Here is a 24,158-nt window from a genome sequence, read left to right on the forward strand (position 1 = left end):
AAACTACTTCAATCTGTGTGCATTGAATTTATTTAATACACGAGTTTCACAATTTGAGTTGAATTACTGAAATAAATGAACTTTTCCACGACATTCTAATTTATTGAGATGCACCTGTGTGTCACGAATCCTGTCCCTGCACTTCCGTTCATTCACCACCAGAGGTCACTCACTCACCACATTGACTCTCACACCATACATCACACTGGACTCAATTTCCCATCATTCACTGCACTGATTGCACACAAGGCTGATTGCACTAATCACACGCACACTTGATCCCACGCACACACTGATTACTTGCCTTATATAACCCTGGATTTTCTTCCTCTCACTGTCACTTATTGTATGCACTTATCCCTCTCTTAGCGGTAGTGACTCTATGGAGCCTGCTAAGTGTTATTAGTCTTGGCTTGCTTATTTTCCTGTGTTCTGTTTCTAGCCCGTCTTCCCTGGATTAACCCTTGCCTTGCCATTTGGACACTGTTTGCACCCCTATTGGATTCTAGCCCGTGTACCTGGATTATTCTCTCTGCCTTGCCCCATTGGATATTGTTTGCCGATCGTCGACCCACGCTTGTCCTAGGATTACTCTTCGTCTTGTCCCTGCCATACCTGTCTGCCATTGTTTCAACCCTGCCTGTATTTATGACCATGCCTTTAGATAAAAACTTGCACATGGATCCGCACGTCTCGTCAGCCCCGTTACAGTGTGTGTGTGTAAAATATAATTTAATTCAGTGATGCAAATCAGAATTTTCATCAGCTGTTACTCGGTTTTCAGAGTCATATGATCCTTCAAAAAATCACAGATTTGCTGCTTAATATTTTTTGGAACCTTTGACATTTTGTTCAGGATTCTTTGATGAATAGAAAGCTAAAAAGAACAGCATTGATAATAAATCAACATATTGGAATGATTTTTGAAGGATTTTGTGACAGACTGGCGTAAAGGCTGATGAAAATTCTGATTTGCATCACTGAAATAAATTACATTAAAAAAAAAACATTAAAAATCTTTTGATGGCAGCATAATAGCCAGGTCGGAGCACCAGCTCTTTATATTGGCATTATCAACTAAAGGAGCTACTATATGACTGTGTGTGTGGTTGTGAGTGTTATGCCATCTAAATATAGGGTGAGTAAATTGTTTTTCTTTCTTTTGTAATTTTGTGTCGTTTAAAATGAGTTCGTAATGGATGTTTATGTTTAGGGTCCCCGCATGCATTGAGGTAGACTGAGTGTGAGCAGTCACCTTAACGCAGCTCTCTACTACCCCCGTTCTTTGGGTCGTCACATTCTTGTCCAATTAATTAAGTGGGCTTGATGTATTAGGATATAGATACATTTCTTTCTTTTGTTTATTTGTTGTTGTTTGGATTCTGCTGATTCTGTCACTAACGCCTCAGTCTTGATTTTGACTGTCTGTGTAACAGTTTCTATTAATTAGAGTGATTACCGCTATGCGGTATTGGTGATCTCGGTCATTTATGAAGCCTTATGATCCTGATCAGTACTGAGTTAGTCATCTGTGTTATGGTGACAGTATAATTTATTTGTGTTTTCAATGTGTATTTTGTTAGATTTGTTGGTGTAATTAATTCTTTTTTTCTTCCTCTTTTGTATTTTGCAGGAGCTGAGCGTTTCTCAGAAGCAGGCTGGTTTTTGGGTTGCACCCCATTCACTCTAACAAGGGGGTGTCATTATTGCTGTCACTATTTTGGTTATTATTTGCAGTGAATTTTGTGGATGTGATTTCTGATTGATTGGGATATATTTTTCTTTTGGGTGCATTACCCTACTAGCCTGTTCTTCATCAGGAAGCCTCAGCCCCTGCGATGATCATCAATTATTCTTTTTTTTCCTTTTTTTTCTTACTTGACCAATTTAATGATGTTGCTGGTGGGTTTTAAAATTGTTGCCTAATAATTTTAGTCTGAATAAAGGGATTATTTAAATTGGACAGAAACTCATGCCTCTTGACTTTTCTATGTGGAACGTATTTGTGTGTCTGAATTCTTTGGTTGATTCCCCGGTATTTCGGGGTGGCGTAGTCACTACAAACGAGCCACATTGCTACATATATACAGTATGTATATATATATATATATATGTGTGTGTTGTGTGTGTGCAACATACATTTTATCTATATATCTAAATAAAAGTAGACTATAGATATACAGTATACGATCCAAAGTAACTAACTACTTGAGTAGTTTTTTTTTTTATCCTATACTTTTTTTACTCTTACTCAAGTAACTATTCAGACTATTACTTTTACTTGAGTACAGTTTTTGGGTACTCTACCCACCTCTGCTTGTAAACACAATCACTCTTAGCTTGTATTTTTTTTGTGATGTTCAAGGGTGTATAATAGAACAATGCGCATCAAAAGAAAACATGCAAAGCATGCAGTGTGCATCATAAACCTATTAGGCAGCATTGTATCACACTGAATTTCCATAACCTATGCATTGGGAGCTGACAAAAAATTAAAAGCAGGAACTCAATTTGACTTAAATTTGACTGTTGTCATTTATGCATTATAACCTGTTGAAAAGACTAAGAATATCCCTCACAGCCTCTTTTTACATCTGCAAAAAAGATGTTAAATATTATTATTTGTACTAAATATGGGTTATAGTTAGGGTTGGGCATCGAAAATCGATCCCAATTCCAGAATTGGCTACTTCTTGTAAAATAAAAAATTTGATTCCGTCTGTGAGGACCCGATCTAGTGATCTGCCTGGACCCTGCTCACTAATCTAAGCGCTCCAAAGTTTGGCTACACTTGCGATCAGAAGTTTAATATTTGTGATAAGCTAAACATGTTTCAAGAGAGGTGTCACCACCAACATGACAAAGCACTTTCATTTACAGTTTTTTACAGACGCTAGGACACATTTCTCAATACTTAGGTCACTTTTGCAAAACTCTTCACACAGTGAGCACAACAGAAGTCTATGTGGGCTAAACTGAGGATCAATTATCATTGCTTTGGCACAAAATGCATTCAATGACTACATCTCTCAAATTTCATGAATTCTTTTCTCACTCAGACACAACAACTGCCAAAACTCTTTGTACGTACAGGCCAATTTGCACATGCTTACATACTGTTTTCAAAACTGTTAAACTTATGTTCAAAACAATAACTATTATGTACAAAACTGAATAAGACAGCAATTTGCTACATTCCTACAGTAATATTTTAATGAAATATATTTTAAATCTTAAAATTAAATGCTATAAAACAATTGGACAAGCCACACCTGATTCTCATTGTAGATGAACATCTACACAGGTGTTACTCTTTCAATTTCATTACAAACGGAGACAACTTCTGAATAGTTTTGTATTGTGATGTAAACATGGACCCAGCCAGAAATAGAGAAGAGGCTGAAAGAGGAAGAAGAGTGGCTGGGAGGGGGCGAGGAATACGTATGCGTGGTGGAAGGAGAATAAGAGGAAGATCAAGGGCTGTAGTCTCAGATGAGATCAGAGCTACTGTAATTGATCATGTAGTAAATCATGGTCTCTCAATGAGAGAGGCTGGTCAGAGAGTGCAGCCAAATCTGCAACGCTCTACAGTGGCATCTATTGTTAGAGTTTTCCGGCAAACCAACAGGTAACTTGTATTCTGCAAGGGCATTTGACTGAGTTGCACATTACAGAAGTAAATAAACTTGTGTGTAATTGTTTTTGCATTTCTGCTTAGGACTCAACGGTTACCTCACACAGGTGGGAGAGGAGGATGCTCACTGATGTGCAGGAAACTGCCATTGTTGATATGGTCATCAGAAACAATGGGATAAAACTCACTGAGATTCGAGACAGAGTCTTGGCAGACAATGTTACTTTTGCAAATATTCACAGTGTAAGCATAACAACAATTTCTAGAGTCCTGAAAAAACATCAGGTCAGGATGAAACAGTTGTACACTGTGCCTTTTGAGAGGAACTCTGAACATGTCAAGCAACTCAGGAACCAATATGTCCAGGTAAGATCACAATAAAATACAGAACTGTTTTTGAACAAAACCAAACACACACAAAGACCATTTTTACAAATTTACTACTGTAACAGCTTATGTTGCCTTGTGGATTTATTTTAGAGAGTCATGGAGATTGAAGGCAGGCAAACACCCCACATTTTCATCTTTGTGGATGAGGCGGGTTTCAACTTGGCCAAAACACGGCGACGAGGAGGAATGTGATTGGGAAGAGAGCCACAGTGAATGTCCCGGGCCAGAGGGGTGCCAACATCACAATGTGCGCAGCAATATCCACTGATGGACTGCTGTTACACAAACCACTAATTGGGCCATACAACACTGAACGCCTCCTCATGCTCCTGTATGATCTCTATGGAAGGGTTGTGCTAGGTGAGGAAAGGGATGCAGAGAGAAGGAATCAGCCAACATTTATAATTGTATGGGACAATGTGGCATTTCACCACTCCCATGCAGTCACCGAGTGGTTTATGCCCATCCCAGAATGGAGTCACTTTTCCTCCCACCTTACTCTCCATTCCTCAACCCCATAGAGGAATTATTTTCCTCATGGAGGTGGAAGGTTTATGACCACCATCCACATGATCAAATGTCCCTCCTGGACGCAATGAATGCTGGATGCCTGGACATATCAGCAGAAGATTGCCAGGGATGGATCAGGCATGGCAGAAGATTCTTTCCTAGGTGTATTGCCTAGATGACATAAGATGTGATGTGGATGAGAACCTGTGGCCAAATGGAGAAGACCGAGTAGATTAGCGTTACTATTGTATCTGTATCAGTGGATGGTGTGTATACAAATTGTTGTATTTTGAAATTACTAAATTACTTATAAAATAAATAAACGACATAAAATATTGACGAATTCTGCATCATGTCTGATTCATTCCAGTAACATATTGCAGTGAATTATAAACAGATGTGTCCTTGTTTTACACAAGAAAACATTGTATAATGCTACATGTTGTTAGTGTTTTTTAGGTCATTGTTTTGTGGGTGACAAAGTGTGTTTGTCGGCTGTCAACCTTGCTAGTGTTCTGGAAGAATGAGTTGATTTGAGACCTGAATAAAGTGTTTTGGTAGTTGTTGTGCATTTTGAATGTGAAATGAACTGCTTTGACAAGCTGAAAGTTGGTTAGGAGAACTGTGTGAAGAGTTTTGCAAAAGTGACCTAAGTATTGAGAAATGTGTCCTAGCGTCTGTAAAAAACTCTAACGGATTGTTAAAGATCATAAACACGATTCAAACACCAAAGCGATTCAATTCCTAAATTACAATGATTCATCTGTTACATTCCTCAACCTTTGACGTGTGCGATCATGACATTGTGATCGCTCTTGGTTCATCTGTGCAGCATACGATCACACCAGTGTGATTTGAACATTCACATCTGTGTTTTTGCTAATGCAGATCTAAAGAGCACCAGTCATGCATATGAATGAAACAGCTTCACAGACAGGGCTTATGGTGCGTTCACACTAGACGCGAATGAAGAGTTAAGCTCGAGTGATTTACATGTCAAGTCAATGCAAAGACGCGAATTCGCTCGGTGCAAGACTCTACTTCCGTTTTACTTCCGCTCCCTCGAGTGTGTGGGTCAATACTTCCGGGAAGATGGCGATGTTTTACACCAGATGTCTCCAAGACCTGCCCAAGCTAACCATATCAGATGTCCACAGACTCGTCCGAAATGAATGCTCTGCCCCCCGGAGTAAACGGGAAAAGGGGTACAAGATGTTCCTTTCAAGTTTTATTGACAACTATGAAGGTAAGTTTGAAATTGACAGCAAAACACATTCACATTGTGGTATCACTAACTAGCTAGCAGAAGCTAACATTTAGGTCAATTGTCCTGTAGAGATTTTAGATGTTGTTGATTTATCAATTGTTTTTTAAAGTTTTTTAGTTGAGGTGCATAAGTTACGACCAAAAATAAAAATAAGCACCCTGAAAAAGTGCACATGATACTGGAAGGAGCAGAGAGAGCCCAGGCCCGTGTGCACTCTCTCTCTTTCTCATCGTCTTTCAAACGGTCTTGCTCTCTCTTGCTTGCGCATATTTAACCAACATCAATTGAGAATTTACACGATTCTGTGTTTTCTGTGTTGCACCCCGTTAGTTCGCCTAATGCACTGTGAAGTAACATGAACAATGAACAGCTGTATTTTTATGAACTAAGATTAACAAAGATTAATAAACACAGTAACAAATGTATTGCTCATGGTTCTTGTTAGTTAGCCTAATACATTAACTAATGTAAACAAATCAAATCTCATTTACTCAGAACACCTCTTAAAATGAGAATGTAAGTGTATTTACCCCATTTCTTTTTTAGGAAGAGAGGTTAGCAATATTTAACCTTAATAAACTACAGTATTTTCAGGTTATCTATTTGACAATGTGTATAACAATTACCCAAAAAAATCGTAACAATGTTGAAAAGAAGTCCAGTGTGTTTTGTCTAACATTACATGAATGATGTTGAATTCCTACAGTGTCAAACAAAGACCCTGCAGGGAGGGTGACTGTCAGGGCTGTTTGTTATAGGTCCATGAGGAAGCATGAGAAGCCTCACGACCTCAGAGTAGGGGGGAAAAAATGTGTTAAACCAGTTTAAGTCAGATTCTGGGGTATTTTTGTGGCTATAGTTGGTGATGTGGATGTAGGATAACAATAATAAAACTTAAGTCTCTTTATTTGATTTAAACCTGAACTGTACTTTCAAGGACACCCCAGAAACTGGTTGTTACTGCTCCCGTTCTTTGGAGCATAAGTTTAAGTAGGCCTGTTCATTATGGGTACATTATTCAGTGTGAGGTAAGAGCTGATTTGGTACCCTCAATTTAGGCTATACGAACCTGTTCAACTCTTTACTAACACTGTTGTTCAAACTGTATTATAATACCAAGAAAATATTTTAAGAGATTAGTGAGGCTGGCTTATTTGTTCTGTTTTTTTTTTTTTTTGTTTGTTTTTTTATAGTTGTTATCTAATGACTTAGTCTAATTGTAATACTAAAATTATGTTTTATTCATAGATTACTTTTGAGGACAGCTCACCAATTCAAATTGCTTTGGCTGAGTGCTCCTGTGTGGCTGGAACCACTCTCTGCAACCATAGTGTTGCACTGCTGTATCAGACTACGAAATACTCTACGTTGCAACTGAAAGCAGTACCGCCTGTCCTCAGCTGCACAGAAACTGAGCAGCGATGGCATAAACCACGAAGACTGGCAAGTATTAAGAAATTAGGCTAATCATAAATTGTTGATGTTTCATTTATTTTTGAAATTGGATATAAACTCTACCCACCTTGTTTAAAAAGCACAATGAAGACAAAACAAGCGCATCATTACATTGTTTGTTTGTTTATTTATTTGTTTACTTGATAGGGTGTGAAACCAGGCAGAGTGGGTAACATGGTATTCATCTCAACAAAACCCAAGTCAAGACAGTACACAGCTGCTGATGGTGTAAGGTAATATTCACTGTCAAGTAGGGCTGGGCGGTGTGACGATATTATCGAATATAGACGTTGTCTCACCAGTATCGCAATGTCGATTATAACAGTCTGTTTCCAGACGATAATCATCAATATTAATGTACTACTGTCAAGTAATAATGTATTCTGCAGTCATTGTCAGATTCTTTTTGTTTTGAGAGTTATTGTTTCTTTTTTTTTAAATTATGACTTAACTGTTTTCAGAGGAGCAAGCGCTACAAAGCAGTGCGGGGGGACTTGCCAGACCCAGATGTCCTGAAGGTCGACGAGGCATACCAGGACTTCACGGCAGACCTTGCTCCGCTAATTACCACACTCTCCATAAGTAGTGATGTCCCCCTCGTCGATTCAGCCTTTGGAACCGTTCAAGAAGGCAGCCCTATTTCATACCAGCACCCAGTGCCAGTGAGTAGGGTAATCATACACCACCCAGACGCACCCCCTCCACCACCCCTGCCGTTAGATGGTCACAGGCTGGACCCAACCACATGTTCCTTTGTGTGCACTCACCAACAACACCTAAATGTAATGTCGCTTAACATCACTTTCGACATGGCAAGATCCATCGAGATGTCCACGAGGGAACAGCGTGGCAGCGCAGAGTGGCACAGCCTGAGGAAGATGAGGCTCACCTCCTCCAGGTTCCGGGAGGTGTGCCATGTCCGAGGTCACAGCTCTGCAGAGAACCTTGCAGAACACATCCGCAAAGGTGGGGTTCAGACAGCCTTGATGAAGAGGGGGCTGGCTCTGGAGCCAGTAGCTATTCAGGAATATGCCCACATTAAAAATGTCAACTACTGGCCATCAGGATTTGTCATCCATCCAGATGCTCCCTGGCTCGGATCCTCTCCAGATGGTGTCGTTTTTGATCCGACGGAGGCACCCCCATTCGGGCTGGTGGAGGTGAAGTGCCCCAACGTGAAGACCAATGTGGACTGTGGGTACCTGCACATGCAGAATGGCGCCTTGCAGTGGTGCGATTTTGTGGTTTTTGCAGAGGAGGACCTTCTTGTGCAAAGAATTTACAAGGATGCGGAGGTCGCTAGGGTTATAAGGGAGAAGGGTGATTATTTCTTTTTCTATCATTACTTGATCTGATGTTTAAAAAAAATCAATGGTTCGTTCAATCAGTTCTGTTTCAATCAGTTGATAAATGTTCTTGTTCTGGTTTCATTTGTTAATCTTTTACAAATCTATACAAAGCCTGAACTAATATTAGGTTTTATTGTTCATCTTTATGTAGCGCCCCTGCCCTCCTAGGTATGTCCTGACCCAAGTTCTACAAGGCGGAGCACCGGGTTCTTTTAATTGGTGTCTCTCGACTATACGTTTAAGCCCCAACTCTGATACCAAGTTTTAGAGAGATGCTAGTTTTCTAAATAACTAATATGAAACACATGTCCAAACAAAGTGATTTATTTACTAAACAGAATAATAAAATAAAATAAATGAAAAGTACAATATATAATTATATCTATAGATATTTAGGATAGTATAAAGATCAGATATGAATATTCAGCGGATATATATATTAGTAATAACCAAATGGTACTTTCACTATGAATGAATACAGGTATTAATACTCAATACTGGTAAACCAAGGATACCCGGATTATAATACTCAGAGAATCTCTTAGGGAAAAATCCCAAATTTACAAGATTTACACCGTTATATTTCCCAGTTAGGAGGCACCAGGTGTACACTCCCTGTATCACAGTATATGAATTTCCAGTGAAATATTACATCCACTTACTTCACTCACTGCTTAGTGCACTTATATAAAACTAGTATCCAAATAACACGTCTCACCTTTTATGAACTATAAACTTAATATACTTCTCAATAAACAGCATATAAACAGTGGGCCCACTCACACTATACACACTCAAATCCAACCCAGATGCAGGCCTGATTCGTTGCTTGGGTGCGTAGTGGCCTTTAAAATGCAAACTGGCCTCTTCACTCTTCCGTGAGCTAAAACAAAACCAATAAACAGTACCTGTATTCCATCCGCGATCTCAATCTTCACCCAGCCCGGCTCGCACAAGCCTCACCAACAGCCGTCGGTCCCTCAAGGCCGGAGGAACACCCAACACTCCCAGTGGCTGGGCGTGCTATCCGGTTGTTGCTCCTACAGTCCCTCGCTATCAGAGGACCTGTGAGCGCTTCCGGTGGCTCCACAGGTCTATCTGATCTCCTCTTACACTTCCCACGTTGAATGACGGTTTCACTTAAACAGTATGACGAACAATATAACAACTCTACAACCTTTCAAACTGAAAATCGCTGTATCCACGCACAGGCCTCAATGTCTTCCACCCGTGAACGAATCCAAATAACTAGTTACCACAGTTCTTATGTATAATCTTACACTTAAACAAAACAAAAAGAGCTTTCTGAAATGACTATATTTAACGAGTTTTTTCTGTTTTACATGGTATGGTTTGATCGGAACCAACCTGTTTTCACACCACTTCTCTTATCTTCTCCCGCCTCCACTCTCTCTTTTTTTAGATTTTTAGGATAAACCAATCACATCGGACTTCCCTATATTGGAGGCGGGCATTAACTAATACACATCCAATCAAATAGGAATCAATCGAACTTGATAGCGAAAACCACGGCCGTTTCTCAATATGCGTTCTTGTCTGTACTTGTGTTCTTGTGGACTTGTGAAACGTCATCAGTCGTCGCCCAAGTACTGTTCCAATTCAAAGTTCACATCGAGTCAAGTACAGTTCAAATCCCCGGATGTGTTCTTGCTCCGCCCCCTTTACCAAGAATGCATCCAGAGGTGACTTGTGCGAACTTGAGGCAGCCAGGTATCCCAGAATGCATTTCGCACCAATCAGCGAACGTTAATGGCTGAGGGGAAAACGCTAAATTTTCAAAATATTACTGTTATTGTGCCATGAAATGCCGTTCTAAGAGTATTTCAGGCGAGAATGTAGTTGTTTAAAACTCAAATCTGCGGTTTATTTATAAAGATAGCGCCTATTTGAAAATTTGTTTCTCCGATTTCAGAGACGTGAGCTCCACTCGATCACCGGGCGCTCAGTGCTCACGTATCCGCCGAGAGCAGCCTCACCGCGGCTAGTCCTTCTGACATTTGCCGCTGGCTCTGATGTCTCTGTAGTGGTTAAACATGAGGTAAAATTCGTTTTGGTTAAATCTAACAGACAATCTTAACTCTCACGAATCTATTATTTCTTCCAGGTCATATCGTTTTTGTTAAGGTGACTGAATTGTTTGCTTTTGTCTTTATTTCCTATTACATAAGTCTCTTCTTTATATTTTTATATATTGTTCATTAAAACTGACATTTAACAAAAAAGGCAGAGTTGTGCTTGTCATATTTCATTTTATTATATATAGTGAGAGTATATGTGCACATATTAGGCTACCTAAACCACATAATAATGTTTTATATTTTTAAAATGAAAACGAAAAGAGGGATGTAGTTTATATTTTGAAGAAAACGAAAAGGCAGTGGTGTTTGATATCATTTCGTTTTATTGTAATGTGTGTATGCTTTTTACATTTTTGTGGCTATTAATATTTTAAATGAAACAGAAAAGAGGCAACGCTGTTTGATATATTTCATTTCACTGTAATATGTGCGTTCCCTGAACTATATTTTTGCGGCTATTAATATGACTACATGAAAACAAAAAGAGGCAGTGGTGTTTAATATTGTATTTCGTCGTATTGTAAAACAGTGTAGATAGTTTAGGCGAGCTGACTGACGTTATCAAGTACGCTGCTGTTCCATTTGCAGAATTACCGGACTTGTGTTCTCCTGTCCTCGAGAGTCCGCACTCCCGAGTCGAACTTGCGAAGTCCGAACTACCGAGGATGCAAGTCCGAACTTCGCGTACTTGGTATTGAGAAACGGCCCACGTTTTAGTTCAAGTACATATCAACCAACCCTTAGAGTTTCATGCAATCTCTTAAAGGGGACACGCATTTTTACAAGCTCTTTGTACAAGATGCATAGTAAGACATTTAACACTATGAATCTTAACAGAATAGTGTTCTGTTAACTTATTTTTCACTAATAACCTATATGGCTATTATAAATTGGGCATTATACATGAACAGTTACTTTGCATCCAACTGTTTTATATTTATATAACCCTCCCTGCTAAAGGGGGTTACATTTACAAATCTACACAAAGCCTGAACTAAATATAAGGTGTTATTTTGTATACAAATCTATACAAAACCTGAGTGATAATTGTTCAGTCGGTGTTGAGATTTCATTGTTCAGTTTAACAAATCTCTATAAAACTACAGCGAATGTCACTAATGCAGGTATACAGTTGACCTGAGACCATACCTTTTGTACTGATTGAAATGAGAGCCCGAGTGTAAAAAGCTATGTGGATTGTTGATATTGGATTGTTGAATAAGTGTTGTTTAATATTTTCTTATTAAATTCTACATGTTCTAATGTAATTTCTGGTGCGTTTTTATTTTCATTTCAAGGCAGTAAAAACACAAAGCTAATGTAATGAAGACAATAACACAAATAATGTTTTTAAGAAGCAAGATGGATCTTTAATTCATTGCTGAGTTGCCCATGCCTTCACTAATGGCCCATTCTGATAATTGACCAGGAAGCAGGCCACACTGAACAATTCATCAATGTTCCCACATATAGACAGTGGTATGTCCTTGTCGAACAGTTTGTTCTCTTTCACTCTCCTTATGCACCTCTCCACATGCACTCTCAGACGTGCAATTGACTGTGTCTGTCTGACATCCTCTCGACTCATTTGGCGTTTGTTGCTGAGAAAGGCAGGCCGGTACACCTTACAAGGAGCAAGGTTGTCCACAACAAACCCTTTGTCCACCATGATCACCATACCCGGCTTCAGAAGCTTTACAATCCTCTCTGCAAGGTCCCTGAGAGGAAAACCCACTGACAGGTACATCAGAAACAGCAGAAACTCGTCAATGGGTCTCAGTTTCTGTTGAGATATATAAACAAAAGCCTCTGTTTAGTTACCTTGACATTAATATTGTTATTACAAAGTATAAATCAGAAAATAATACCAACATCAGCTTTTTAGATTTTACTTTTTAATTAGATGTAATTAACTCCACAAACCAACAGTGGCAATTACGGAATAAAACAGTTTGTATCCAATTTCAGTTACATTAGGCCTACAACTCTATGCACGTCATGTTACCACATTTGTTACCTACCGTTGTTGGGTGATGGACTGTGCTGATGCTGGCAGAGACTGTCTTGGCGCTGGTTATGCGCACCATCTTGTTGATCACAGCAGGTTCAATTAAACTCCAAAAAGCCTTGAAACTCCTGTAGGACACAAACCTGGTATAAAAGCGCACGTCCTCATCTGATGCAGACAGGCGATCTATCCCAAAACGCTGGCGAAGTTTGACGACTTCCAACTGCTGTTGTAGCTCCCTAATATGGCGACGTAGAGCTTCGTTCTCATCGGCCAAATTACTCGCCCTCGCTCCTGTTTGAGGGAGTACACAGTAGTCGTGATCTACCATGATTTCGGTCTCCATCTCCGAGTCCGAGTCTGACTCTGGTGCGGGACTCTCGGGTCGCGGACGCCGTTCCCAGACGCTCGGTCTGGGCACAGGTAGTTTGTACCCATTCCATGAAAAGTAAACTGGTACGGCTCCCTTCTTCAGCCTCCTTAATCCCGCGGCAGTCACATTAAGATCTGTCTGCTTAAAATGCCGACTACAGACCCGGTTGTTATTGGTCGGGTTAAAGTCATCCCTCCGGATCTTGGCAACGCCAACGGGGAACGCATGAAAGCTGACTTTTTTGTTGTAACTCGACGAAACGGTACATAATGGTACACAACAATGAAGTGTTGAGCCTGTCACCCTCTGAAAGGCAAGTTGCCTCTTTTGAATACTGAAAACACTCATTCTGAAAAAAGATTGTTTGTGGTAATGGAACTCGGTCGCTGTTGTCTTGTTGTCTCCCGCTCTAGTTGTCAGATCACCGGAAGTCTTCACCGGAAGTACTGGCCCACACACTCAAGTTCGAACGTCAATGGTCGCCATATTGTGCACAGAGCCTATTGGTATGGCCACCAGATGATGCGAGTAAAATGGGGTTAGTAATGGTGTGAGGCAAGGAGGGATTTTGTCCCCAATTCTGTTTAATCTTTACATGGATGAGCTTTCTGAATGTTTGAGTGTTTGTAAAACTGGTTGTATGATTGGGAATATGTTAGTGAATCATATTATGTATGCAGGTGATCTTGTGGTGTTTAGTCCTAGCAGTGCTGGTCTTCAACAGCTTTTAACTATGTGTTCTGTTTACGGTCTTGAACATGATATTTTATATAATCCAGCTAAGAGTGTGGTTTTGATTTTTAGAACTAAGCAGGATAAAAGTATCAATTTTCCAGTTTTTAAGTTGTCTAACAAGAGTCTCACTGTGTGTGAGAAAGTAAAATACCTTGGACATTTTATCACTGAATGTATGACAGATGATGAGGATATTGAAAGACAACGCCGTATGATGTATATGCAGGCGAATATACTTTTACGTAAATTTAGTTTTTGTTCAGATGAGGTGAAGGTGTCACTTTTTAAAGCATACTGTACAACACTTTATACTGCTCATTTGTGGTGTAACTACAGAGCATCTAGTCTACAGAAGTTGCAAGTAGCTTATAATGATGCAATGTGAATCTTACTACGGAGGCCTAGATGGCATAGTGCAAGTGAAATGTTTGTGAGTGTAAGAGTGATCACTTTTAAAGCACTGTTACGAAATCTTATGTATAGATTTATCTGCAGGCTTAATGCTTCAAAAAATGAGATTATTTTGGGTTTATCAAATATAGGGGTTAGTACTACACGGTATCAGTCAAAGTTGTGGAGACACTGGTATTGTTGTATTCTGTAACTCTTTATGTTTGTGATAGATGCTATGGGTTGTATATGTTGTCTACTGTCTTTTTTAAATCTGGACCTTGAGTCTGTAATAAAAGATTGATTGATTGATTAACAGAAAACCCTGTTGCACAGTGTTTTATAAAGAATTGGAAAGCTATATTTGTACTATTCAAAGTAGCACTAATAGAAGGGCTATCAAAACTGTCCATTTGTGTTCTGTCTTCAAAATATTTGAGTAATGTAAAGGTCATGCATGTGTATTTTTCTTTTCTTTTATTAAATTTTTTATTTCCTGGCTTAATATTGTCTGTTGTATTGTTCTGTATATGTTGTTTAAGGCATAATAAAAAAAAAAAAACAATCATAAAGCCCCACATGCCACATCTCCATAAGCACAACTACCTGTAAAACATTTACACAGAGTAAAACATTTGACATCTCATGTTGTTAGCTTTCCATTTCATGACAAATTTCATTTCATATGTATGTTTATGTTTATAAAGTAGTGAACACACACACACACACACACACACACACACACACACACAAGCACAAGCACACCGCGAACACACACCCCGAGCAGTGGGCAGCCATTTTTGCTGCGGTACCCGGGGAGCAGTTGGGGCTCCGGTGCCTTGAAAAAAAAAAGATGGACTAATATGTCAACAATTGTATAAACTGCATATAAATAAACAATCATAGAAAGGTTTCAAAGAAAAATGTAGGAGGATTTCGATATAAACGCGATAAACTGGGTCATGTACACAGTGATTCTACATTACTCATGTTTGAGCATGATGCATAACCTAACTAGATGAGTCAAGTTTGCAAACGAACTTTGAAAGTTGGTTTAAAAAAAGCTGAAAGTTTGAAAGTTTATATAGATAACTTATATAGATATAGATTTGCTAACATGATTTTTTTTTTTTTTTTTTTAAATACAGTATATATTTTTATTAATTTTCACTTTATAAAGAAATAACATCCTTACAAAATAATGATAATATAATGACATCAACAGGTAAAAAAAACACAAAAAAAACATTTCAGCTCACACACAAAAAGTGAGGGTTACATGTGCGTATACACATACATGGAGTACATATGCAGTAAATGAACATACTTTCCAGAAGGCCAACAATTCACTAAAAATGTTTTTTTTATTGGTCTTATGAAGTATTTTAATTTGTTGAGATAGTGAATTGGTGGGTTTTTGTTAAATGTGAGCCTAAATCATCACAATTAAAAGAACCAAAGATTTAAACTACTTCAGTCTGTGTGCACTGAATTTATTTAATACACGAGTTTCACAATTTGAGTTGAATTAGTGAGATAAATTAACTTTTCCACGACATTCTAATTTATTGAGATGCACCTGTATGTCCTTTGAGGATCTGAGACAGAAATACCAATTATTAAAACAGGACTTTTTTCATTTTTTACAGATTAGAAACTATATTTTGAAGGATACTTTGTTATGTACTAATAGAAGTCTGTCTCCTACAGAAAAGTTACTTTTTCAAACACCTGGAAAGAAGTCAGTGAGTTTGTTATATAAGGTTCTTACTGTTACATTTAAGGGACAAGTAGTTTTGAATACTAGACTCGCTTGGGAGAGGGAACTTTCCATTTCTATAAGTGAGGAAGAATGGGATGATATTTGGAAATATGCCAAATCTATTTCGGTATGTAACCGTGCCAAAGTGATCAAATGTAAAATTGTACATAGATTGCATATTTCACCAAACCGTAGACATGCATTTAACAATACCCTATCACCTCTATGCCTTAAGTGCAAAACACATATTGGCACTCTCACTCACTGTCTTTGGTCATGTAATCAGTTACAAATATATTGGGTCAAGATTATATCTGAAATGAGTAATCTCTTTGATAAGGAGTTGGTTGTGGATCCTTTATTTTTGATCCTTGGTCTGCCAGATAAAGCTTTGATTTTATCAAATGAAAAGAGACTTTACAATCTTCTCACATTCACAGCCAGGAAAAATATATTAATGAGATGAATAAGCGATAAGACTCTGACCATTTCTGGATGGCACAAGATTTTAATGGAACTAATCCCGCTGGAATATTTAACATGTTTAGTTAATGGTCAGCCAGGTCAGTTTTATAATGTCTGGAAACCTTATATCAGTAATTTAGGGACTGATTTGTCAACTATTCTGTGGAAGATTTTTCCTATTAATGTACCCCAAGTGAGTGCATAAGACATTGAACTTGTATTGTGCTGCCACTATGTATTTAGTGTTGTTATCCACTTAATTTTTGAACATCTAATTTTTCTTTTCATTTTTAGTGGCCTAGGTTAAATCTGTTTCTTTCTTTTGCCGACTTTTCCTCTTTTTTTTTTGGTGTGTGTTTTATAATTTTTTGTTACAGTTGGAAAATGTTCAATATATATATTTTGAAAAAAAAAAAGAGAGAACACTATATATTTAAAAGTGCATGTCCAGTTTTGTGTGAGAGCAAAGGAAATCTGCTTGTGAGTGGAGAACTTTACCACTGCCAGATGCAGTTAGAAATTTTATAAAAACAAGCCAATCACAAGACATCTGGTAGTGGGGCCAACCAAATTTCAGTGGGGGCCGGTGCCACCCCTGGCCAACATGTAAACACACCCCTGAGTGGGAAGCCATTTTTGCTGTGGCACCTGGGGAGCAGTGCCTTGCTCAAGGGTCTCACCTCAGTCGTGGTATTGAAGGTGGAAGAGAGTGCTGGTCATTCACCCCCCACCCCTTTCTATCCATTAGCCCATGAGTGCCCCTGTATTTGTGTACTATATTGTGATTTATGGCTAGTGTCTAGATGATGCACTCCTAGATTCATTCAACTTCTCCTCGTTAATTGTTATGCACGCAGTGTATTTTATGTTTACCTCTCTAACAAAGATATTTTCTGCTATATTTTGTATGCATCGCTGGATACTTTGAGTAGTTTAATCAGCAATATTCGTTACAATCTGTGACGCACTTTATAGTTAGTCACGTTTCCGTACATGTGACAGTGCTTAGCAGCAGTTATTATTGCTTTGACCATGCTAGTAGTAATTAATTACACATGTTACTGTTTAGCTTAGTTACTATTTAGTTATCGAATTAATGAATGTATATGGATACTAATTTCATAATGTTGTTACTTATATTTGTTTAATTTCAGAACCACACACACATAATATAAAGCCAACTGAAATATTGTTTGCCCATGCCTACTTCAGCTGTTCATTAAATACCCTCGATTCGGTTCCTGTGTCCTGACCAACACCCGGGAGTGATTACCACACAAAATAAGACCTGGCAACAGAACTTATATACAGTCCTTCTAAGTCTCCCTAACACAAAGACTTGAGTGGCTAAAGATATAACACCAAGTAACATTAGTGAAATTGTGATGAGTCTAAAGCTTTTTTTAATTTGTCCATTGTGCTTCGTTGCATGTCTCTATGGAATAATTGATTCAGTCACAAAGAGCAGCATGAGAGAAACGTCAAACAGAGAAAGATGTTACACTGCAGTTAAGTGCATTAACTCATGGTGGCAGAGAGCTCAACGCGTTGCAACTTCAGAAAACACATGCAAATAGAAAAAGCACCAGCAAATTAAGAAAACATCTTCATCAGTTTGACAGCACATGTGCTGCAAATCCTCACAACACAACCAAATAAAGAAACGCACTGCAAATACTCACAGACCACAACTAAATTACCTGAACAGAATTAAAACCATGTTTTTTTTACCATTTGTATAACCATATTTGTACAAATACCATGGTTAAACTATGGTTAGTGTAGTAAATCCATGGTTAATTTGTGCATGGTTACCATGGCTTAACTAGGCTATAGTAACCATTTTTTGCTTTTATACATTTTTTATATAATAAATGTATTTATTAATTAATTAATTTTAATACATTTAGGCTACGGTTAATTTTTGTAAGGGAAGTTGTAAAAGTAAGTTAGCCAGCTTACATAACCTTTCACAGTTAAAGTGATTGTGCATTTCGTCAGCTTATATTAGGCTAATAATATTAGTCAAAAAAACAAAAAAAACAAACAAGGAATGGTATGATCAGGATGTTAAAATAAACAAAAATCTCACCTTTCAGAGCAAACATTGATAAATATGTCTCCACCATGTTCGTCACTTTGCTGTTCCCTTAAACATTTCCAGTGTGGTTTGTGCTTATTTGCAGTGCGTTTTTTTTATTTGTTTGTGTTGTGAGCATTTGCCGCATGTGTATTGTCAAATTGATGATGTTTTCTTAATTTGCAGGTGTTTTATCTATTTGCATGTTTTTTTTGTTTTTTTTTTTCATTTGCAATGCATTGAGCTTTCTCATCCACCGTATTAACTAGTTCGTAAGACCATTAATTTATGAATTAGTATAGTTCCAGTGTTGATGCTCTTGATCTTGCTGGATTGTTTTGTGATTTAATGTACTAGACTTAAGTTAGTCTACAAGTAAAAATTCACCCATTACAGGTTTGTGTTGAGATACTGAAAGCTGAAAATATCAAGCTATTTCACCTCTAATCACTTCTGTATGTTTATTATGAATATTATCAGATTTTTAACAACTAAATGCACATCATTCTATCTTTAGGTTATTTAATTGTAGTTTCCCATTGTGAAAAATTACCCCATAGTGTAACAACAAAAGGAACTGTTGTTGTAATTTGAAATATCTACCCTCACTATTGTTGCAGATGAAACGTTGGGTAGCACTACATGCCATATCATGCCATTGTCCAGTTTTCATCATAGCACAATAATCTCTTCCTTCTGGTTGTCCAGTAGCCCAGTTCTGATAGAGCACAGGTTCACCTGAAGACCAATGCCATTCATCACAACCCGTCTTCTGTAGACCAATCCAGACATACTGAACACTTCTGTCATTCACTCTCTTCTTCAGCTCGTTCATGTTGTTCATTTCGTTCATGCTGTCAACGGTGGCCAGATCTGTGTAATTCTCTCTGCAGTATCTCTGAGCTTCAGTCCAGGTCTTCCTCTCATTTATAAAGTGATACTGACGCTGAACACATTCAGATACAGAGCAGAGAGCTGTGAAAGAGAGGGTTTGATTTAATGCTTTTCATAACCTAATGAAACTAGAAACCAGAAATAAAACCAAAAACACACTCACCAATGAGAAGAAGAATGAAATATAGAGTTTGGTCCATTTCTGAGAAAGAAAAATAATGAAAAACTCAAATATGCTTTGAATATTGAAATATGTTCATTGTTCTCACATTTTCATATTGGAATAAAACATGATTGTGTAATTTAAAAAGCAGCATTTACTATTATTAAAATAACAAGTCTAATTCTAGTTAAAAAATGAACTTGAGTTGTTCTTACTTTAGAGGTCGTGTGTTTCTGTCCTGAGTCTGATTCAAACTGTCTGCAGCTTCAAACTGTGTGATTATTATATCTGCTCTCATCTGTCATTCAACACATCATTTGTTTATTACTCTAAAAACCCCTATTTTACATTTACTTTTATATGTGTATTTGCCCACTTATTTCCCCTAATTTACATATTGACACCTGTGTCAGTCGGTACATATTTTAACTAAACAGCTGCTTTAATGTTGTTGGTGGGCTGCATACTTGTTTTACATCCCTGTTGAATTTGACATGCATGTTTGTATTTCTCTGAGCCACGTTAAGTTGGTTCTGAAACAAACAACCCACTAATGAGCTGGGGTGTGTTTCCCAAAACCTTCTTAATGATACATCTTTCTTAAGTTATACCTTAAGCTGTACCTTATCGTTAACGTGTTTGTCAAAAAGTTCTTAGTTAGGTTTACCTTCTGTAAGTCATACTTTCGTAAGGTTGGTCTGGACCACTCTTATCTATACATCATCACTGTTGACAGTTTAGAGTTCTTTACATCTCATTCTGTACGAATATAATTCTGAAGTTGTAATACACACAGTGTTCATTTAGGCTAACTGAAGTGTTTTCATGCAATGAATAAAACTGTCATTAGACTGGTTGTTGTTAACTTTTTAATTACATTATCCAAAGGTACATCAGCTGGCAAACCATTAGTCAGTAAAGGCTTAGGAATCTATTTTTTAGTTTCTATTTTTTATGGATTATATCCGTATACCTTCCACCAGGCACAAATTGTGCCTGTGGGATTGTCACAAACGGAGGACCTTAAACCCTTGAACAGGTATTTGTGGAACTTGAGACGACATTTCAAAACTGTTTTCCATTTAATGTCCCCTCTGTGAAATCTTACCCTGCCAGGCTAAACAGATCACCTAGACGATAGACGTTGAAAAGCTTAAGCGTTGTGATGTCAATCTGACATTAAGGGACCAGTGCTGTCATTGTTATTGTTTTCCTTCACTCGGAGAAAATTAATAGCAATCACAGACTTACAAAAAAAAAATTAAATCCCCATTTACAATCCTCTGACTAGAAGCACCCTTCTAAATCAGACTTAACAAAAAAAACAAAAAAAAACAAGAGAAAAATCTGCCACCAGAAAGGAGTATTTTGTTTGTGGTTTATTTTGTTTTGACTTTCCCTTACAGGAAAAAGGGAAGCATCCAAGTATAACTCTGTTCCTTGCTCTGTTAGTGTTCTTCTTTCCTTTCTCTGTTCTTCAGCTGTGTGACCTGTGTGTGTGTGTTCAACTTTCCCCCACAGAGGCTACAAATTAGAAGCACGCCCCCAGAGGACCACAGTCACAGAGAGCCACGCTCAACATTAGCATACACTTTACATTGCACTCTTACACCCCTGTTTGCTTTGTTGGTTTGTTTTGTTTTGTTTTTCTCTTCAAGGTCTGTGTCAGTCGCGGTTCGAGATCACCCTCATTTCGCCAAAGCATGTCTCGCACAACCGAACATGTTGGCCACTGGGAAGACCTGGAAACATGGCTCAGTGTGGCGACAGACAGCCTCCTTCCTAAGGCTGCTGAAACACTCAAACCCAAACACAGAACCAGCTGGACGACAACATAACAAGCCTCATGGCACAAGACCCAAGTCAAAGCTACAATCACAAAGAATTAGCCAAGATCACCGGCTCCTTAAGTCATACACTCATCGCCACCCTCAAATTGAGCGACAAGCACGCTGCACAGCTCCAGCAGGAGTTAACACGCGCACAACGACGCATTGAGCAGCTGGAACTGGAAGCTCAGGAACGACGGGAAAGGCCGGATGAGGTGGAACAAGGCGCTGAGGAGGAGATCAATGAGCTAAAAGAAACCCTAGTAGCTAACACCCAAGAAATGGAACAGGTCAAGGCAGACTACGCTGATCGTTGTAACAAGCTACAGTATGCAGAACAGCTACTGGAAAAGGCAAGGGCTGACTTCAGGGATAAAAACAACAGAATCAAAGCCCTTGAAACTCACCTGGATGAGTCAAGAAACGAGATCAGCCGCCTAATACAACAGCTTGACGACCTCAAAGAGGAATCCGACAGTTTCCAAGAGGAACTCAAGCACGCTTACGAACTGCGCCGTGAGCCATCGAGGGCACGACGCGCACCGACCTCACCCCTGCCGAGCAGGACCGGGTCACCTGTTCCTGGAGTGACACGTGAGCAAAAGGTTGAGGGGGTGGTGTTGAAACATTCACCACCTCCCTCTGAAGAACTTCATGTCACGGCAAGGCCAAAAGAACCTGCCGCAACCAGCCGCAGATCGTCGCATGGCTTGGACCTGAAAGACCTTGACAAGCTCGCCAGAAACATTGGCAAGTTCACCCCCAGCGTGCCAAATAGCCAAAATGTCCAAGCTTACCTCCAAGATATTGATTTCCATCTGGAAATGCGACCTAACGTTACGGACAAAGATAGACTCTATTTACTCCGAACGACATCCAGTCCTGAAGTTCGCTGCTTCCTGGACAGGCAGCCTGCTCACATAAAGACTGACTACCAAATGCTCCGAGAAGCCCTCATTAAAGAGTTTTCCGATCCTGACTCCGAACAAGGCTTAGTGGCTGCCCTGGAGACAAGACAAGGACGTCACGAACCTCCTCAAGCCTACTACAGCCGACTCAGACGAGCATACTTCGGAACTCGCAATGAACCTGACATGGAAGATGATTTGAACTTCAAAACTCTCTTCCTGAGAAACCTCCATCCCGGAGTAAGCCACCATCTTGGCGTTCTTGCATGTCCACGAACAATGAATGCTCAGCAGTTGCGAGAATTGGCACAGAAGGCCTACGGCAAACAAAAGATGGCCTCAGAAAAGGGCTCCAAAAATCCAGCAGTTCTTGACTTCCACACTCAAAGTCAAGGGCTGGCTCTAGAGGGCACCCAACGCCAAAACTCTGCCAAGCCGCCACCCAGAGAGTGGAATGCACCCTCGTCCAACAAAGAACGAGACTCCCACGCTGGTACCCGATCTAAACAGAGGTACGAACGCTGGGATGGAACTCGTGGACGCCAACGCCACCGGACGGAACTGGGAGAAGTCATGGGACCAAGCAAGGCCTCAGGAGAATCAATGGGAGAGATCGTGGGACCAGCCAAGCTCATCCGGAAACTCAAGAGGAAAAGCTCATGGGAACTGATGGAAACTCCAAGGAAAACGACAAACTCACTCTGGAGCAACCAGCCCAAGGAATCGACGAAAGAAGTCACAAAGATCCCAAGCTGACCGAGCTCAAACTGAATCCACACAAGAACAAAAGACACCACCGTGTTTCGACTCACAAGAGTTCATGAAAATGATGATGCAGGAGTTCTTCCAACGAAAGGAGGAGGATCGGAAGTGGGAAAAGAAAGAGAAACCAGAGTCAGCCTGACTAGCGGCCGGAGGAGAAGGCAGCGACCAGCTGACCCAACCAGATCGCAGCAGCGCCCAACAAACACCTGCTGACGAATCCCATCAAGTTCCTGAAAGTGCTGTCTTGGTGGTCTGCCACTCCTCCGACGAACATAACACCAATCCTGACATCCTAACAATCTCCTCCCACACTCCAGTCCCTCAGCTCCTAGGCGATCTCATTGAGAAAGGTATGGCAAAAAAGTTTTACCTATCCATCATCATCGAGCGACACATCAAGGTCGAAGCCCTTCTGGACACGGGGGCCGACATTACTCTAATGTCTGCTGAACTCCTCGAGGAAGTCCAAGAAGGAGCAAAGAGGACTAACAGAACCCTCAAACTCCAAAGGTGTGAGCTGAACCTCCAAGCGTATTCCCACACGGGCCTACGACTGAAACATGTGGCTCCAATCCACCTGACAGTGGGATCAATGGATCTCATTCATCCAATATATGTCTCCCCACTCAAAACATACCCACTCCTCATTGGGAAAGATCTGCTTAATCGTTTTGAACCTCTAATAGACTTCAAGCATCTAAAGATGTGGACACAAGTCCGCGAACCTCTGCCGTGCCAGTCAGTAGACTCCAACGAGTTGCAGTGCTAAGTCACAGACACCGGCCCCAATTCACGGAATGATGGTGCAGTATCAGAACCAAGGCCTGAACCAAGCTCAAGCAGCAAAGATCAGGACCCTCTCCTCTGCTCACTGCAAGAGCCTGAACCAAACACAGGCCCCCTTCGAATCATGACGGCAATAGATGTCCACGGCACATCAGTGCCAGATGCGACACTAGCCCTGTGGGCAGAAAACTCAGCCATTAGCCTAAAGCTATTTAGAATGTTGAAGCAAAGACACCAAAGTCTACCACATGTTGCTAAACACAGCCGCTTCCCTCTCAGTCCCTGGTCAACAACCA

General features: G+C 39.6%; 1 long non-coding RNA gene and 1 pseudogene across 1 annotated transcript; one reads left to right on the forward strand and one right to left on the reverse strand.

Moving 5' to 3' along the window:
* Positions 1-18,739: 18,739 nt before the first annotated feature.
* Positions 18,740-20,147, reverse strand: LOC131538030 (uncharacterized). The gene is made up of 3 exons (XR_009270457.1): positions 19,790-20,147; positions 19,575-19,613; positions 18,740-19,492 (listed from the first exon to the last, which is right to left on the reverse strand). It is a non-coding gene; the product is annotated as an uncharacterized LOC131538030 (long non-coding RNA).
* Positions 20,148-20,643: 496 nt separating this feature from the next.
* On the forward strand, positions 20,644-23,067 carry LOC131534193 (uncharacterized; annotated as a pseudogene).
* The last annotated feature ends 1,091 nt before the right edge of the window (positions 23,068-24,158 follow it).

The sequence above is a fragment of the Onychostoma macrolepis genome, chromosome 03, assembly GCF_012432095.1.
Source record: "Onychostoma macrolepis isolate SWU-2019 chromosome 03, ASM1243209v1, whole genome shotgun sequence".
Lineage (NCBI taxonomy): Eukaryota > Metazoa > Chordata > Actinopteri > Cypriniformes > Cyprinidae > Onychostoma > Onychostoma macrolepis.